Source organism: Ursus arctos, unplaced genomic scaffold, assembly GCF_023065955.2.
Source record: "Ursus arctos isolate Adak ecotype North America unplaced genomic scaffold, UrsArc2.0 scaffold_10, whole genome shotgun sequence".
In the NCBI taxonomy this organism is placed as follows: domain Eukaryota; kingdom Metazoa; phylum Chordata; class Mammalia; order Carnivora; family Ursidae; genus Ursus; species Ursus arctos.
The window spans coordinates 68,753,053-68,759,183 of NW_026622764.1; the positions used below are offsets into that span (position 1 = coordinate 68,753,053).

The 6,131-nt window shown below is 49.1% G+C and overlaps 1 protein-coding gene across 1 annotated transcript in view; it reads left to right on the plus strand.

Annotated features, from left to right (window-relative positions):
* KATNAL1 (katanin catalytic subunit A1 like 1) overlaps positions 1-1,304 on the plus strand; it is a 115,014-nt gene extending 113,710 nt beyond the window's left edge. The window contains exon 15 of the transcript XR_008958337.1: positions 880-1,304. The gene's annotated coding sequence lies outside the window, so the exon portion shown is untranslated. The remainder of the gene's footprint in view (positions 1-879) is intronic.
* Positions 1,305-6,131: the final 4,827 nt, after the last annotated feature.

Here is a 6,131-nt window from a genome sequence, read left to right on the forward strand (position 1 = left end):
ATTTATGTGGGTTTTATTACACACACATACACACATACATAGAGCCTCAGCCCTAAAAATCTAAAAGGATAGAACCCTGTGGGCAACATTTTTAAAGTAAAACTACTCTAGTCCTGGGACATGCCTTTTAAAAAAACACTGACATTCATTTTCCTCAAATTCCTTATCTTCCTAACCTTCTTACAAATAAGAACAAAAGCCATAGAGATTAGTACTGGGTATTAGGTTCTGTGCTCCGGACCGAGCTAGATGGCTCACCTGTGTTAGCGCTAGTCCTCATCAACAATCCCGCATAAAAGGAATTATTTAACCCATTTCATGGATTAAGAAACCGAGGCTCAGAAAGTTTGGACACCTTGCCTAAGGCCACACAATTAGTAATTTAATAGGCAGAGAATAATAATAGCGCCTTAACTCACTATGGTCAAACCTCATCAGTCAGAGTCCTGCTCAACTCCGGTGATTAGTGAAGATGCCGGTTGGCTTAGTCGCAAGTGACCTTTGCAAACACTGCTAGGTGTGTGGGTTGTGTGTACATGTTTGCACATACACGTGTGTGCGTGTGAGATGATTTTGGACCATGTTGTCATTATCTCATGGTTCTCCGTCCTGTTAAAATATGTTTTCCTCACCCATTTTATCAGAACCTCTCATGAGGTGTCGTCCCCCCTCAGCTATTCCGTACCCCGGTTTTGCAGTTTCCGACAGTTGAATGCCTGGTTTGGAGGTGGCATGAATGAGTTACCAGCAGACTTATAATGATGTGGGTTTTTTTATTAGGCTAAAAGTTGTTTGGTTTTAGTTTTTTGGTAACCCTGTGTTTACCCACCCTCAAATCAAACAGTCTTTTTCAACTCAAATAAGCTATTTCCTTCTTAGATCCAAGAGCTTTCAAGCTTTGAAGATAAAAGAACAAGCTATTTCACAGCTCAGAACTTTCCATGATGTGTCGTCGAGACAGGAAGTGAATTTGCAATCCTTGACATGTCCCGAGGAGTTCATTCAAGACCAAGGCATCCGATTCCAAAGCAGCAAGCAACCTTTCATTCCCGGCACCGTGAAGCACACTCGCTGCTCTGTGGTTCTCAGAGGTGGAAGCTCGTGTGGCTTGGGATACTCACGCTGCCACCTGGGACAGCCCCAGGGAGCCCACAGCTGAGAAGTCAGACTGCACCCCGCATCCAGACACCCTAAAGGGGAAGGACAGCGTTGGTTGGAAAACGGGTAACTAGTCTTTGTCAATGACAACATTAAAAAATTAAGGGCCTCATGTAGAAAAACATGATTAAAATACAAATTTAATATATTCATGTTTTATCTTCTCAATGAAAACTGAAAAGTGATAATCTACACATTTGTCATGCTCAGCAGAGCCTGTAGAGAGGTTAATGTGGATCATTAAACATCGTCTATTAAGGAATTACATTTCACAATAATGAGTCAAAGGAAAACACATTAGCAAACAAAGAATGCTGTTCCTCTCCCCAGTTTATTCCCAGGCTCAAACTACACTCTTCGTAACAAGAGGAGGAGAAAGACAAAGTTAAAAGCTCTTAAAATTTAGGATATAATAGAATTGCTGCTGCTTGGGAAATACTGTTTTAAGTCTGTTAATTCCAAAGTCAGGTCAGAATGCCACCTGAAAGTGATGAAATGCAACGGGTTCTAATCCTATCCTACTTCTTAGCTTGAGAAAGTCTTTTAACCACCTGTACGACCACAGGGGTAGGCTTATACAACATAGTGGAGTTTTTAAACGTTGTTCAACACAATTCACAGTTGAGCCATTTTTGACCATGGCCACTCGGGCCCCACCTACCTGTGTGGGATGCAAGGGCTCCATTAGCAGCCATCTGGATCCTGCAGGTGCAGGAGGATGGAGGGTAACAAATGGCATGCGGCCCCAAAAGGAGACCTATGGGGAGGACGCATGAGAGTCCGTGGAGTCTGGTAACTTCATGCTGGTCACTTTCCGGTGGCCACAGGACTTGTCAGTTGGACCGGCATTTATGAGGTACCCGGTGCGGCTGGAAGACGAGGTTCAGTGGCTGTGGGGCTAGAGTCAGAGGCCCTGGCCTCCCCGCCGGTCCTGGCTACGTGACCCCAGCAGGTTACCTAACCTTACGGAGACTTGTTTTCACAACCTGTAAAATAAGAATAGTGCCTTAGCGGGTGGGGGTGAGGGTTCCACGAGTTGGCACGGGGAGAGAATTTTGTTCCGCGCTTGGCACACGCGACGCCCCCCCCCCCCCCCCGCGCGCTCTCCGCCTCGAGCTCTTGCCTTGTTCCTCTCCTGCTGACATCTTCCTTGATGGGGGCAAGATGCCTGGTGTCTCTGGGCCAATGGGCTCCCTCTCTCTACCCCTCCGACTGCCCCACACACCCCTGCCTGCTTCATCTTCAGAATATACCACCTGGCACCCTCATCACTTTCTCCCCGGCTCAAAGGTATTCCGTGGCTCCCACCTGACTTCAGGACAAAAATTTAACTTGTTAGCGTGATGTTTATAGCCCTCCCAAATGGGCCTCATGTGTCTTCCCCTGCTCCCCAACTCCTCTCTTGCTATCCCCAACACACTGCTATTGTTCTTCCTTCCAGCGTTTTCCAGATTCTCCTGCAGGGAGGTGCTCGCACTTCCTTTCCGTGATTCTCTTTAGGCAAAAGTTCTGTCCTCCAAGGAGGCCTCTGTCACTGTGAGCCCAGCCCTGTATCCCAGCACCATGACTGGGGTCTCACTTCCCCTTTTCCTCCCCCATTCTTCCTCACGGGGCACCTAGCTCCCTCTGGACGAGAGCCTATGTCTCCCGGGTCCCAGCATCTGCTGCACCAACACAGCCGTGCAGCCTTCCGGCCAGGCTGCTGGGGGCGAGGGGAGCAGGGGACTCAAAGACACAGAACACAGGTCATGCACACAGACAGGAAGGACAAGCCATGCCCTTTCCGCCTGTAAGCAGGCATGAAAATGGAACGACTTTTTTTTTTTAAGTCTCAAGAAACATTCATTTTATTATTAATACTGTCTGTACTAAAGGGGAGTCCTCACTGGGACTGGGCTAAAATGATCAAAATTAGCCCTGCAAATAGTGCTAATTTAAGGGTGCCTTGTCTTACCCCGAGGTCACAGACTCAGCAAATGTTCTGGCCGGGCTATGAAGAGGCACCGTGCAAGCCATTGGAATCACAGCTGCTGTCCTCCAGGATGGGGAAGAGAGGCAGACAAATAAATGAGCGTGTTTACCCCCAGAGTCGAAGCATAAGGAGCAGAAGCACAGGGCACTGTGCCTGTCCTCAGGGGGGACACCTAGCCCAGTCAGGAGAGGTCCAGGGAAATGGCATGGGGAACGTGGGTGATCTGATCGAGGACCAGCTGATGCACTGGTGTTAGTGGGAGGAAGGGGAGGAGGCGAGGAGCGAGGCCGGAGCTGTAGGAGCTGCAAGTAGCAGGACCTGGAGGCCAGAGAGAGGGTGGGTGTTGGCAACAGAAACGACGGGAAAGGCGAGGTGGGGCGGTGGCTAAAACGTGCGGGAGAAAGCAGATGGGGTTGCCAGGGGCCAGACGTCGAAGGCCTTCCTGCCCTGTTGAGGGCTTTGGACTCTGTCCAGCGGGCTTTAGGGCAGGCGGCCTCTGAAATAGAGCGAAATGTAGTGTGGGTAACGCTGGACGTCAGATTCTGGATCCTTCTCACCAGGGTTGGCTGTTTTGTTTAATACCCTTTCTTTCTTTTTTTTTTTTTAAAGATTTTATTTATTTATTTGACAGAGAGAGACAGCCAGTGAGAGAGGGAACACAAGCAGGGGGAGTGGGAGAGGAAGAAGCAGGCTCATAGCGGAGGAGCCTGATGTGGGGCTCGATCCCAGAACGCCAGGATCACGCCCTGAGCCAAAGGCAGACGTTTAACAACTGTGCCACCCAGGTGCCCCTGTTTAATACTCTTTCTGAACGATTTCTGTGAAGTCTGTAATCTTTGTCATGTTTCGCCACTGAACCCCCTGCTCATTTGGCTCCGGGGTCCGTTACTGAATGGGCAGAGACTTCCTTAAATTCCTGTGACCCATACATGTCCCCATCGTGTGCCCGTGGTGGGGCACATCTTTGATACTCAGCCGGACAGCGGCCAATCGTGCCTTCTTAGCTCTCACTTCGTGCTTGTGCCAAGCCTCAGGGCAGCCGGGGGTGAGAGCTCGGGGCCTTCTCGGGTCCTCTCTGAGCAGACACATGGCCCTGCACACGCACGGGGCCGTCCAGATGCCCAGCAACATGGCAAAGCTTTTAAAGCCCGGATGGAGAAGCATTCCTCAGCTTTTCCTTCTAAGCTTTCTGGTTAGCTGCTTGTGTGCCCGAACTGTTAGTCCGTGCCTCCAGCAGCCACAGAGCACCCAGCCACAAAGTAAAACAATCGCCTCTAATGGGGGGGGATAGACACCCCTGGAGAACAGGCTTTTTGCATGGAGTGAGTTCAAGTCAGGTCAAATAAAGATGGTCTTGCAAGTGGGGTCTTCCAGGGAACTACCAGGGTGGCCGAATCATGGCAGGTCCCTGGGAATGAGGCTTTTAGGGAGCCCCCGCCCTACTTTCATCCGCCTGATGGCTGCCAGGCTGCCGGCTTTGCTATGTTTGGTTTTCAAGGCAACAGCAGAGCTGGAGACAGAGTGGAACAGGGCAAGTTAAAGTACCACAGACCTCACAGTTCTTACCAAGACTTAAGTCACTTACACTGAAGAAAAGCTTCCCGGATTACTGCAAGCCTTTGGTTAATTCCCGAGTTCTGCCAAAATTGAGTTTGACAACTTATTGTCAGTTTTGCTCCTTTTTTGGAGGAGAAAAATTTTGGAAGTCCATTTTACCGATCAGTTTTCTGCTTTGGAAGATGACTCTGGCCCTAGTGTGTAGAAGATGTTGGGGTTTGGGTGCGACTGGAGTCAGGGAGGGGGTGGGGGTTCCCGGTCAACGGGTAACGTGACGACAGTGGAAGGTGGGAAGACACCCAGGACAGCTCGTATGTACCGAAGGACTATGTTTTGCCAGGTTCTGTGCTCAGTACTTTACATAGTTTTTGTACATCATCATATCTGTTTTAAAGATGATAAAAGTACATTTAGAGAAGTTCAGTACCTTGTCCAAGGGCACACAGCTACAAGGAGGGTAGAGCAGTTTTTGAACTTTCATTCATCTGACTTTAAAATCCATGCTCATAATCACTACCCTGTATTTCTGGAAGTAGGCTCAATTACTACAGTTAAAAAGAAATTCTTCACTTAACAAATATTTATTGATGACCAGCTATGTGCAAAAGAGAGGGAAAAAATCCCTGTTTTCATGGAGCTTACATTCTAGTTGGGGGAGTCAGACAATAAACAAGATACATAAGCAAACTGTATCTTATGTTATGACAATAAATGTTGAAATAAGGCAGAGGAAGGAGAGAGAGAGAAGTGACCTTGCTAGAAAGTACTATTTGAGTAAGGATCTGAGGCTGAGGGAAGCATGTGCTTATTTATTTATTTATTTATTTATTTATTTATTTATTTATTTGAAAGAGACCAGGTTGGGGGCATGCCGGGGCGGGGCAGAGGGAAAGGGAGAGAGCGTCCCAAGCAGACCCTGTGCTGAGCATGGAGCCCGATGGGGGACTCAGTCTCATGACCCTGAGATCACGATCTGACCCAAAACAAGAGTCGGGCACTCAACCAACTGAGCCACCCAGGTGTCCCAGCATGTGCATACCTAAGTGAAGAGCATCTGGACAGAACGGATAGCAGGTGCAAAGACCCTGAGGCAGGAAGGTGTCTGGCTTGCATGAGAAACAGCAAGGGGCCAGTGGGTGGGTGGAGCTAAGTGAACTAGGAGGGGGAGCATATGGAGACAAGGTCGGAGAGGTAATGGGGATGCAGACTGACTTTGAGGAGTGACATCCCTGAAAGGATTCCCCTGGCTTATGTGCTGAGAATAGAGAGACAAGGCCAGCCACTGGGAGGCCGGGGAGTAAGCTCTGCAGGAATTTAGGAGAGGCCGTGGCAGCTTGAAGCGAGGGGGAGGCATTGGAGGAGGTGAGGAGGGGTCAGCTTCTCTTGAAGGTTAAGCTTACAGGATTTGCTGATGGTCTGGCGGTGGGAGTGAGGAAAGAGAGCT